This window comes from Aethalodelphis obliquidens, unplaced genomic scaffold (genome assembly GCF_003676395.1).
Source record: "Aethalodelphis obliquidens isolate GAN/ISIS:26980383/991018 unplaced genomic scaffold, ASM367639v1 scaffold90, whole genome shotgun sequence".
Classification (NCBI taxonomy): domain Eukaryota; kingdom Metazoa; phylum Chordata; class Mammalia; order Artiodactyla; family Delphinidae; genus Aethalodelphis; species Aethalodelphis obliquidens.
This window is the reverse complement of record NW_020838034.1, coordinates 4610101-4622744: the sequence shown is the minus strand read 5'-3', so window position 1 is coordinate 4622744 and position 12644 is coordinate 4610101. Positions and strand designations below refer to the sequence as shown.

The 12644-nt window shown below is 37.0% G+C and overlaps 1 protein-coding gene and 1 pseudogene across 1 annotated transcript in view; one reads left to right on the top strand and one right to left on the bottom strand.

Moving 5' to 3' along the window:
* Positions 1 to 12644, bottom strand: part of LOC113614021 (putative olfactory receptor 10J6) — a 135550-nt gene that overhangs the window by 47248 nt on the left and 75658 nt on the right.
* LOC113614022 (olfactory receptor 10J5-like) overlaps positions 3872 to 12644 on the top strand; it is a 109543-nt pseudogene continuing 100770 nt past the window's right edge.

Sequence of the window (12644 nt, the reverse complement as noted above, 5' to 3'; positions counted from 1 at the left end):
CTTCATGATTAGAACATTTGCTATACTATCTTTTCATTGTATATTACTCCACTTCAGTGTTCTTATTTTCCCAAGAGGAGAATCTACAAATACATTTCTCTCTGTCTCTCTCATCTTTCATTGTCTCACACTGTTTTCTTCTTTGTTTTTGTTGACTTTTTACAAATTCTTGAGTAGCTTCTTCCTATCAGAGGGGTATATCAAGAATAATTTTAAGTGGTTCACCCAAGACCACATGTTTTGACATTGGCAGTTTCCAGATCAGGTTCCAGATTTTCCAAGTCCTAGAAAATTCCCATGTTTCTTACATCACAATGAGACCTTAAGGAACTGTGGATCTAGCAGTGACAGATTTGCAGGCATAGAATCTTATTTGTGGCCAAATGAGAATCTTTTAAAAAAATCAACTTAGATGAGCTGTAATAGATTACATAATATTGTACTATACAATATTATACAGTATGATAAATACCATGCAGTGTAAATAACAACAAAATGTACCAATTTAAGTATACATTTTGGTGGATTTTGATAAATTTATGTACGTATATAAGTACCATCATGATCAAGAACATTTCCTTCGTCCCTAAAAGTTCTCTAGTGTTCTGTTGCAGTCAATTCCCTAACAGTTCTGGCAACTACTGCTTGTTTTCTTGCAGTATAGAATAAAATTATATTTTCTAGAGTGTCCTATAAATGGAATTACACTGTATGTGCTCTTTTGTATCTAACTTCTTTGATTCATTATAATGTTTTAAAAGATCTGTCATGTTGTTTGTATTAGTAATCTGTTCCTTTTATTGCTGAGCAGTATTTTGTTACACAGATACACCATAAACGTTCGAGTTGTTTCCAGTTTCTGGCTTTTAGGAATAAAGCTGCTAGGAACATTCATGTACAGGTCTCTGTACATGTGGACACATGTTTTAATTTCTCTTGTGTGAATACTTAGCAAAAATATTGAATCATGGGATAAGTATATATTTACCTTTCTAAAAATATACCAAACTGTTTTACAGATTGGTTGTACCATTTTACATGGCCACCATCAATGTTTAAGAGTTCCAGTTTTTTCAGTTCCCTGACAATATTAGGTCTTGTTTTAAATTTTAGCCATTTGAGTGAGTGTATAGTGGTATCTCATGGTGTTATTTTACATTTCTCTGGTGGCTAATGATGTTATGATGTTGAGTATCCTTTCATGCACTTATTGACCATTTGTATATCTTCTTATGTAAAATGTCTGTTTAAATATTTTTCCAATTTCAAAAATACGTCTTAGTATTGAGTTGTAAGAATTCTTTACATATATCTAAACTTTTATTCAGAATATATATTGTGCATATTTTCTCCCAGCCTGTGACTTTCCTTTTCATTTTTCTAACAATGTCTATTGAAGAATAGAAGCTTTATTTTGATGAAGTTCAATTTGTGATTTTGTCCTTTTATAGTTTATGCTTTTTATTTTGTATCTAGGAAATTTGCTCATTCCAAGGTCATGATTTTATCACATTTTTGTCTAGAATTTTTAGTTTTAACTTTTATATTTATGTCTTTGATTCATGTTGAGTTGTTATTTTGTGTATGGCATGAGGTAAAATTTGAGGTTTATCTTTTTTCCATCTAGATATCCAGTTGTTCCAGCAACATTTGTTGAAAATACTATTATTGAGATACTTTAGAACTTTATCAAAAATCAATTGATCGTATATGTGTGGATTATTTTTGGACTGTGTTTTGTTTCATTGATCTGTATGTCTATCCTTACACCAATACCATGCTGCCTTGATTACTGTAGTCTTCAACTGCAGTAGTGTAAGTTCTTTAACTTTAAAATTTTTTTTGATATTGCTGTGGCATTCTTGGTTCTTTACATTTCCATATACATTTTAGAATGGGCATATGTTTTATTATCCTGACTAGAGGATTTGGTATCCTAATCTTATGAGGGTCATTGTGAATCCAGAAAATAGAATAGACAGTAGACATTATTTAAGGAAGAATTCCATTGAATGTGATGATGAGGTAGATATGACTCCAAAATGCTGACCTTGATTGACTGGAATATGGGTGAGGTCATTGAGGAAGACAGAGAAGTTGAGATGGAGAGGCTTTTCCAAATCTAAGAGGGTAGATGTTTAGTTTTTGAAAAAATAAAATTTATTATGTCAGCAAGACCCACAAGTAGAGAGGTCCAGAGGAAGGTACATCATAGACTTGGAGAAAAGGCTGTTGATGGAAATAGAGATTTGAGAGCAATTAATTTAGAAATTATAACTGAAAAAATTGAGGAGAGCGTGGAGAGAAAATAGCAAGGGCCAAGGATTGACCAAAGAACAACATTTCCAGTTACAATATAGGTGAAATGAGCAGCTTCATGGAAGAGAACTGAGTGCTGAGAAAAGAGAAAAAATAGTGTGGTGTCATGGAAACCAAGGTCAGAGAATATTTCCAGGAGGCAGGGTTTTCAGAAGTGTAAAATGAATCAGAAGGACGAGAGAAAGAGGAAAAAGCAAAGTCTGACAGTTTTAGCAGTGAAGACTTCTTTGACATTTGAGAGAACAGTTTTGTGGGAGGGACCGTGATGAAGCCAACTTTCAGGGAATTATGGGGAGTAGGAGAGGAAGTATATTTCAGTAATTCTGAAAATAAAAGGAGGGAGAACAATGGAATGGTCACTGTAGAGAACCACAGGATCAGATGTATGCTGTCCACACAGGTTGTGTACTCTTGCTTTTCAACAGACGGGACTAGTGCACTCTGTTTCTTGTAATTATATCAAATTCTGTGTTCACCAGATTTTTAAAAATAGATAGCTAGTGGGAACCTGCTGTATAGCACAGGGAGCTCAGCTCAGTGCTCTGTGGTGACCTAGATCGAAGCGGGGGAGGGAGGTCCAAGAGGAAGGGGATATAGATATGCATATAGCTGATTCACTTCATTGTACAGCAGAAACTAACACAACATTGTAAAGCAACTTTACTCCAATTAAAAAAAATTGGTAGGCCAGTTCAGCTCCAAGTAGCTGGCAGACTCCTTTCTCCTCCTCTCTCAACTCTGGTACTTACATTCCCTTTTCCACACCTTGAATTGTCCTAATCCTTTCCTATCACAGTGGAAACTAAACAATGTTCTCCCAATTACCCAACTCTTTTCCTGACTTCGTTCTTAAAAGTACTACTGGAGTCAGCAAAAAAGATTACTGTGGCGGGACTTGAGTGAACTCTTTCAGTAGAGTGATCACAACAGAAGTTGTTCTGTAGTTGTTCTTTGAGGGTGTGGTGACATATTTGGACCACATTCTCTCTCTGAAATGAGATTTCTAGATTCAGAACTCAACTGAAATACTGTGTAAAAGTTCTTGGTGGCCCTGTCACCAGATCCAGGGACTGCTTATCACAGTTCGTCATCTTCAAGTCTACTTCCTTCTGCTATATCCCCCTCGAAACTCTCACTTTTATCATTTTCTTGACATGCACTTTATTAGTGAGCCCTTTGTTCCTAGAGTTTAAGTGGTGGATATCATTACTGATAGGGACCCAAAGCATGACTCTTTCCTGGCTGTTCTCTTCCCCTTCCTAACATCACTATGATGTGTGTGTGGTGAGCATTTGCTTGGAAGTCTTCATGCACAGGGGAAGTTTGCTCCATCTTGATCATGTTCACATGTATAAGCCCCAAAGAGACAAAAGTAGTTATCTTTCTTTCTGTGCCAGGGCCATACGCGTGAGCTTGTTGGTCACAAGGGGGGAATTGGACTCACTGTCTCAGTTCAGCTGTCATTGTCCCTGCTGTGAAGTCCAGTTGCTGATGGGAATTTTCCCCTTGATGACTGCTTCCTTTTATTGCTTTAGGGCACTGATATAGTGGAATGCAGAGAAAGAACTTCACGGAAGTGGCAGAATTCATCTTCCTGGGTTTCTCTGTCTTTGGAACGCACCAGATAACCCTCTTTGTGGTTTTCCTTACCATCTCTATTTTCACTCTGGCTGGGAACATCATCATTGTGACCATCATTTGTGTTGATCTTCACCACCACATACCCATGTACTTCTTCCTGAACATGCTGGCTAGTTCTGAGACCATGTACACATTGGTCATCATCCCACGAGTGACTTCTGGTCTTATTTTTCATAACCAGCCTATCTCCTTGTAAGGCTGTGCAACCCAGATGTTCTTTTCTGTCATCTTGGCCACTAATAATTGCTTCTTGATCACATCTATGGGCTATGACCGCTATGTGGCCATCTGCAAGCCCCTGAGGTACACAGTCCTCATGAACAAAGGAGTGTGTGCTAGGTTAGTCTGTGTGTCCTTTGGCACTGGTCTGGTTATGGCAGTTCTCCATATAATGGCCATGTTCCATTTGCCCTTCTGTGGCATTTACCCAGTCATGAAACTTTCTAGCATTGATACCACTATCAATGAGATTATCAATTATGGTGTAAGTTCATATGTGATTTTTGTTCCTGTGGGCCTGTTCTTCACCTCCTATATCCTCATTATCTCTTCCATCCTTAAGATACTGTCAACCAAAGACTGGAAGAAGACCTTTGCCACATGTGCCTCCCACCTCACTGTGGTCATGGTCCACTATGGCTGTGCCTCCATTGCCTACCTCAAGCCCAAGTCAGAAAATGCAATAGAAAAAGATCTTCTTCTCTCTGTGACCTACACCATCATCACTCCTCTGCTGAACCCTGTTGTTTACAGCCTGAGGAGCAACGAGGTCAAGGATGCCCTATGCAGAGCTGTGGGCAGAAACATTTCTTAACAGATTGAATTGTTTTGTCAGGAGGCCTTTGGTCCAGTGTAATGTGTGTCTACTCACAAGCATGCCATGATTCACAAGTTCATCAAATACAGTGTTTGTGGAGAATAATATCAAAGAGTTGAAATGCTTTTCCTTCTCATGCTCTAAGGGAAAAGCAGAAAGCAAGGTTTTTGCTCTGTCAAATTTTGTTACCAGATACAAGAATCATTCCAAGCCAGATTAAGACTACTTATTTCTGTGCCTGAGGAGTTCTGCTTGCAAACCTCTTTTGGCCCTCACTTTACCTGGCTCCTCTCAGACAGTCAAATCCTTGACCTAGTCTGGTAAGGAGAAGTGGAGAAAAGGCAGTTGGAACAGATGTGAAAGAGGTCTTAGGAAATGAAGCTGCAGAGACAGCCTGAGGATGGCTTTCATTCTCAGAAGTTAAATCACTTACCCCGTGACAGTCATTTCAGAAATGATTTTCTTAAGTCTTGCTGATTGAAGAATGAACAGCCTCAGCAAAAAGGGTCATTTCTTTCATTATCCAGCCATGTTAGCTCCTTAGTTAATATTCATTTCTGTGTGTCTCCCTTCCTTCTTTGCAATCAAGGCAAAAATCTCTGTCGTTCCTAGAGGCTAAGCTGGGAGAGAATATATTGGTGGCTGTTCTCTGTAACTGCACTTTTATCCAGATGTACTTGTTATAAACACACTTCTTTTTTCAACCTATGGAAGCCTTTCAGATTTAAAACTTCTATGTAGTAACTGCAGTGGCATTGAAGTAGTTTTCTTAGATACTGGCTATTCTGATTGCAGAGTCTAAGGCAAATGTCATTGAATTCCCTTCTATCAGCAACAGTGCAAACTTATCCTTCTCCCAATACAATGTATATCAAAATAAGCATATTCATGCTACGTTATTTTATATCCTCAATGAGGAAGGTTGTGGGAATATTTTTTTAATAAACTTTTCTTTTTGTAAATTTATTTAATTTATTTATTTTTTGGCTGCGTTGGGTCTTCGTTGTTGTGCGCGGGCTTTCTCTACTTGGTGTGAGCGGGGGCTACTCTTCGTTTCGGTGCGTGGGCTTCTCATTGTGGTGGCTTCTCTTGTTGCAGAGCACAGGATCTAGAGTGCAGGCTTCAATAGTTGTAGCATGTGGGCTCAGTAGTTGTGGCTTGCAGGCTCTAGAGCGCAGGCTTAGTAGTTGTGGCGCGTGGGCTTAGTTGCTCAGCGGCATGTGGGATCTTCTTGGACCAGGGCTCAAAACTGTGTCCCCTGCCTTGACAGGTGGATTCTTAACCACTGCACCACCAGGGAAGTCCATGTGGGAATATTTTTTGTGGATCTTACTACTAGTTTATCTCTGCTCTGAGACAGAGCTGGAAGATACCAAGAGACACTGATATGGCAACATGTCTTTTCACACACTTCCATTGTGATTCCATCCCCAGGGTAGTTCCTGTCCCTTACTTTCCAGTTTTATTTTTCTGTTCTGAGACACAGAAATAGTATTGCTGCATCTTCTAGGTGACCTGTAATTTACTCTCTGTTCCACAGATCCTGATGTGAGGAGGTCAACAGGGCTGGGGTTCTTTGTCCAGTGTCCCTCGTTGCAGGCTCTCACAGTTGGGTGACATCATAGCTGATGTCAGAGTCTCCGTGATAAACATCGCTGGGTATCCCTCTAGGAGAGGTATCTCAACCTGAGGTTCATAGTGCCTTGAGGAGTAGTGTTTGGAAGGGCTTAGAGGGGTTTTGAACTTTATGGAATTATTTACTAGATTTTGTGCACAAGTATGGATGTGTCATTTCCATCATATTCTCAAAGAATTTTCTCTGGTATAAGTATCTCCTCCCTCAAATCCTAGCAGAAATATACCACAGAATACAATTTTCTTCTTTTATAGATCATTTGCTTCCATAATTTCCTTAAACTCTCTTAGAGAAGCACTCTTTGACCCTGTCCATTTTTGCCTATGTGGGCACTGCTATTTTTCATTAAGTTGGGCAAATAGAAGGTGTGTGTGGTTCTCAGCTGGGAGGCTGAGGGATAATGGGGGGTGGAGAGATATCAGAAGGCACATGTGGTCTTCTGTGTTGAAAGTTTTCTGGCCGCCTCCCATTCCATCCCCTCCATTCCCTAAGTGTTTAAACATCATTCTTGCCCTTCCCCCTCACACCTGATGCATGAGTGAATTGCCCACTAATGTTAGTTGTTTTACACACTTTGCATGACTTTAGACTCACTGGAGAAAGCAGCTCCTACAGGAGAAGTGCAACAAATAGTACAAAAGTGGGTAGGCCTATGTGGTCTCATATCCTTCCAGTATGATGAGTCAGGAACAGTGAATCGTTTTATTGCTCTCTCCTGTAATTATGCCTGTTACTTAGATTGCTGGTTAATGTGGGGGCTATCTTCATTATCTTCTTTCTTTTTGTTATAATTCTCTGTCTCACTCTACCCATATTTCTTCATCTCGCTTCTCTTGTGCATTGCAAATACCTCTTTTCTTTTAGCACTTTTTTTGTTTATCTCTTCTGTGCATCAGAAAAATAACCATAATGTCAGTTATTTATTCAGTCTATGTGTATTTCTCAAGCACTGTTTGTTAAGCAGTTAACTAGCTGTGGGGTTACAGTAACGAGTAATGCAGGGACTCTGTTTCAAGTTATTCACAGTCTGATGGGGAAGACAGACAAAATAGCAAAGAATACCAAAACTTGCTATAGGCATACGTACAGGATTGTTGTTTGGGGTCAGGAGTGTTGTGCAAAAAAGAGAAATGGTCAAATCTATTTAGAAGGTCAGAAAATAATTCAGAGAGGTGATATTTAATTAACTTTTTGTGGCATTGGGTCAATTGAAGTCTGGGGGAGGGATGAGGGAGGACAGTCAAGGGAAAGAAAAGAGCCTGAGCAGAGACACACAGGCCTGAAAAAGCTAGATGTACTAGCAGGTGGGTATTATTCATCTCTGTATGCCCATTGCTGTATTGAATATTAGCTTGACAAATAATAGGTACTTAATAAACCTTTGGAAAGATGAATGTGTGAACAAATATTAAGTATAAGGTCTTGTCCAGGAATTTCCAGTTTTTTGTTTGGATAGACATATCATATCATATTCCCTCTGCCTGCCATATAGACTTCCCTCACCTAAAGTAAACTAACAGAAAATGACAAAGTAGAGGTGACAACCTTGGGAGCATAGTTGAAATTACTTTTCCCCATTGCAGGATTGCCTATAAGCAGTTCTCACTTGTTCCATAAGCTCAGTTGACATTCATGCATTTTTGTTAATTAGTCACTTAAAACTGGGCTGGAGGAAAAATATCCTTCTTTGGAAGGAAACTGGATTAATACTAGGTTAGTATGTTTTAGCCATAACCAGAAAAATAACAGACTTGAAACTGATTGTTTGATAGCTTGACATATAAAACCAAGAGTTAAGATAGTTTAATACTTAACCTTTTAGAAAAGAAAATGTGAAACAGACTATTACGGATGTTAAACATTCTGAAATAGGATTTTCACAGTGTTGACTTTGTAGCTTCTCTAGAGAAAAACCAGTTTCACCTGATATCCTTTCACACTCCCTACTTGCAATGCATGATGGATTAGAGAATATAGTTGCAGCCCTACCAACAATAAGTAGAATAAAACATTTTCTTAATGAGTATAAATGTTTCCAGGAGGAGAGAGGAGGGAGGTAGGCAGGAGGGATAATATTAAGCCATATTAAGACAGGAAGTAAGTGACCCACAGGGCTTAATTTTTAAAAAGGCATATTTAAAAGGTGCATGATCCCAGATCAGTTTTGATGCTGCTGCTGAATGAAGTATGTACACATGTGTGGTAATGTATGTGTTCGTGCGTGTGTGTGTAAGTATGCACATATATTTTTGTGAGGGGAGAGATAACATTTGGGAGTTTTAGATGTGATGAATGCCATGGTCAAAGGTATTGATAATAATGCTTTATTTGAATTATTTTATAACTAGCCCTAATATTTATGTAACTCTTTACAGTTCACAAAGGTCTTTCACATTCATGACCTCATTTTATACTAACAGCACTGTGTAAGATAAATATTACTACCTCATTTTCAGAGAAATACACTGGGGGTAGATTAAGGGACGTTCCTAAGGGCACATACACAATTAGAGATAGAAGTAGGACTAAAAATGGAGCCTCAGTTACAGATCTATTAATCCTAAATTCCATGCTCTTTCTGTTACTCCATCCATATGTACAAACACACACACAATCTATTCTAATCAGGGAATTTATACGCTCAAACACACAATTTATTCTAATCAGGGAATAGGGTATGATGAATGAGTAAACTTCATGTTTTAGATACTGGAGCTTCATTTCAGTCAGTATTGATAGACTCTTACTGAAATGTTCTGTTTTCATTCCTGTCTTTGTAAACAAAGTATATTGAACCTCATGAATATATTTCTTTAAATGTTTACCATAAGCATTTAAAATTACCTTGTATTGTGGTTCATTGATATCGTCGGTTGAAACTGAACTTATGTTAGAGTCTTTGAGTTAACAGAGTTAAATGACCCACATATTACAGTATTTTGTGAATTTTGTGTTAGCATTGTATGATTTCTGACTTTTTAAATGATTCATTTTGTTACATAAACAAATATGACATGCATATCCACTCTGAGTATCAGGCACTGGGTTAGGCACTAGTTGCAGAGAGAAGACCTGAGCCTTGCTCTTGAGTAGCTCACAGTCTGCTTGCAGCCAATTTCATTAGAGTGTGATTAGTGCTATAAACAGAGTACCGTGTAACCCCAAGAAAGGAAATGACATGACTCAGTTGGTGACTTCATCTGTTCATGTATTGGAAGATTCAGGTCAAGGTGAATGAATTTAGCAAGTCCAAACACTGTGCTGTAGGGAGACTTCCTGACATTGTGCCTACTCAAAGATGGCAAGTGCACCAAGATTAATGAATCCAAGTATTTCTATAATGTATCCTCCACAATGCCCAGTATACAATTAAATGCTCAACATTGGAATAAACAGAAAAATATGACCCATAATCAAGAGAAAGATAGTCTGTATAAGTTAACCTTAAGATGGCCCAAATTAGTAGTCAGGGACTTAAAAGCAGGTAGTATACATAGGTTCAAAGATTTACAGGAAACCATGCTCTTAATGAACAAACAGATGTGGAATCTCAGTTAAGAAATGAGAGCTGTAATAAGAAGGAAATAGAATTTATAGAACTGAAAGTTAAAATATTTGAAATGAAATATTTACTAATCTTCTTAACAGAAAATTATAATTGGTAAAAGACAGGGTCAATTAACTTGAAGATCAAATTCAATAATTTCTATTGATCTAAGAACAGAAAAGAAATGAATGAAAAGTCTGAATGATTCATGCAACAATACAAGAATTCTAATGTCCATGTAATTGGAGTCTCAGAGAGTAGAATGTGTCACAAAAATATCCGGAGATTCATTGGCCAAATTAGTGAGAAATATAAACTAACAAATCCAAGAATCTCCGTGAATCCCAAACACGATAAATAAAAAGAATCAAGTCTATGTACATCAGAGCTGAATCTTTAAAAATCAAAGATAAAGACATCTTGAGGGCTTCGCTGGTGGCGCAGTGGTTGGAAATCCACCTGCCAATGCAGGCAACACAGGTTTGAGCCCTGGTCCGGGAAGATCCCACATGCCGTGGAGCAACTAAGCCCGTGTGCCACAACTACTTAGCCTGCATTCTAGAGCCCATGAGCCACAACTACTGAGTCCATGCATCACAACTATTGAAGTCCGTGTGCCTAGAGCCCGTGCTGCACAACAAGAGAGGCCACCGCAATGAGAAGACTGTGCACCACAACAAAGAGCAGCCCCTGCTCACTGCAACTAGAGAAAGCCCGCGGGCAGCAATGAAGACGCAACGCAGCCAAAAATAAATAAATAAATAATTTTTTAAAAAAAAAAGACGTCTTGAAAGTCACCAGGTTAAAGTGGTAAATTACATACAAGGGAACAATGATTTCACTGACTTCTAATTGAAAACAATAGAGACCAGAAAACAGTTGAGTGATGTTTTTAGTGTTAAGTCAGAATTCTATGTCCAGTAAAAAATATCATTCAAAAATTACATATATATGTGAAATAAAGATATTTTCAGGTAAGTGAAAATTGAGATAATTATACACTACCAGAAATGCTAAAGGAACTTCTTAAGACTGAAGGGATATGACACAAGATGCAAGCTATAGATATATAAAGAGGAATGAAGATCACTATGGATATATAAAGAGGAATGAAGATATGTTAATATGTGAGTAAACAAAGGTATCTTATTTTTCTTTCAGTTGTTTTAAAGAATATATTATAATTTAAAGAAAATATTATGACGTAGTATTGTGAGGCTTATAACATAATAGATGTCATATACGTGACAACTATAACATAAAGAAAGAGCTAAATATAACTATATTGTTATAAGATGCCTTTGTTTAACAAGAAGTGGTACAATTTTAACTAAGAAAGATTGTAATAAGTTAAGAATGCATACCCATAGAACAATAATGAAAAGAATAATGCAATGAGGTATACCTATGAAGGCAGTACAGAAATAGAATACTAAAAATATTTAAGTATTTTAATATTTAAGAAGTATATTAATATTTAAGAAGGAATAAAGGAACAGAGGAACAGCTAACAAATGAGACAAATAGAAAAAATAGTAAAAGAGTAGACTGAAATTCAATGGTATTGAGAACTGTATTCAACCTAGGTATATGGTTGACCCTTCAGTGATGTGGAGGTTAAGGGTGCTCACAACACACCCCTACTACCCCCATCCCAGCAGTCGAAAATCCACATATAACTTTACAGTTGATACTTTGTATCTGTGGTTCTGCATTTGTGAATTCAACCAACCTCAGATTGTAAACATAGTAATATATGTATTGAAAAAAATTCATCTATAAGTATACCTGTGCAGTTCAAACCTGTGTTCAAGGGTCAACTGTACTAAACATGTCAGTGAAAAGGCAGATGTTGTCAGAATGGATAAAAACAAGCAAGACTCAACTATACACTATTTAAAAGAGAAATTTGACAAAAATACACAGATAAATTGAAAGAAAAAGTGTAGGGAAAGATATACCATGCAAACTCTAATTGTACTGAAGGGGTTATATCTTCTAGAACGTCTTTAGCAATTTCTGGTAGTGTAGAAATTATCCCAATTTTCACTTATCTTAAAATGCCTTTACTTCCACCTTCATTTTTCATTAATATCAGACAAAGTAGACTTCAAAGCAAGAAATATTATCATAAATAAAATGGGATATTTTATTAAAATAAAAAGCTAATTCATCAGTAAGGCATGACAATCTTAAATATACATGCTCCTAGTAATAGAGTTCTAAAATAAATAAAACAAAAACTAAGTCAAAGAGAGAAATAGATAAATTTACAATTCTGATTAGGGATTTCAATACTTGCTTAGCAATTGATTGAATGAGTAGACAGTAAATAAGCATATAAAACAGCTGTTCCACGTTTTAGTACGTTTGACCTTTTGATATTTATAGAATCTTCCAACCAACAACGGCAGAATACACTCTTTTTTCAAGTGCACATGGAAGCAAGAGTGGACATATGAATCATAAGACTCAATATATTTATAAGGACTGGAATAATAAAAAGTATGTTCTCTGACCATAGTGGAATTCAATTCTAAATCAAACAAAAAAAATCTGGGAAAAACATTTAGAAATTAACACACAGCCTAAAAACTGATGGGTTAAAGAATAGATTATAAGGGAAATTGGAAAATATTTGGAATTGAATAGAAATTAAGATGTAAGATATTAAAACTTGTGAG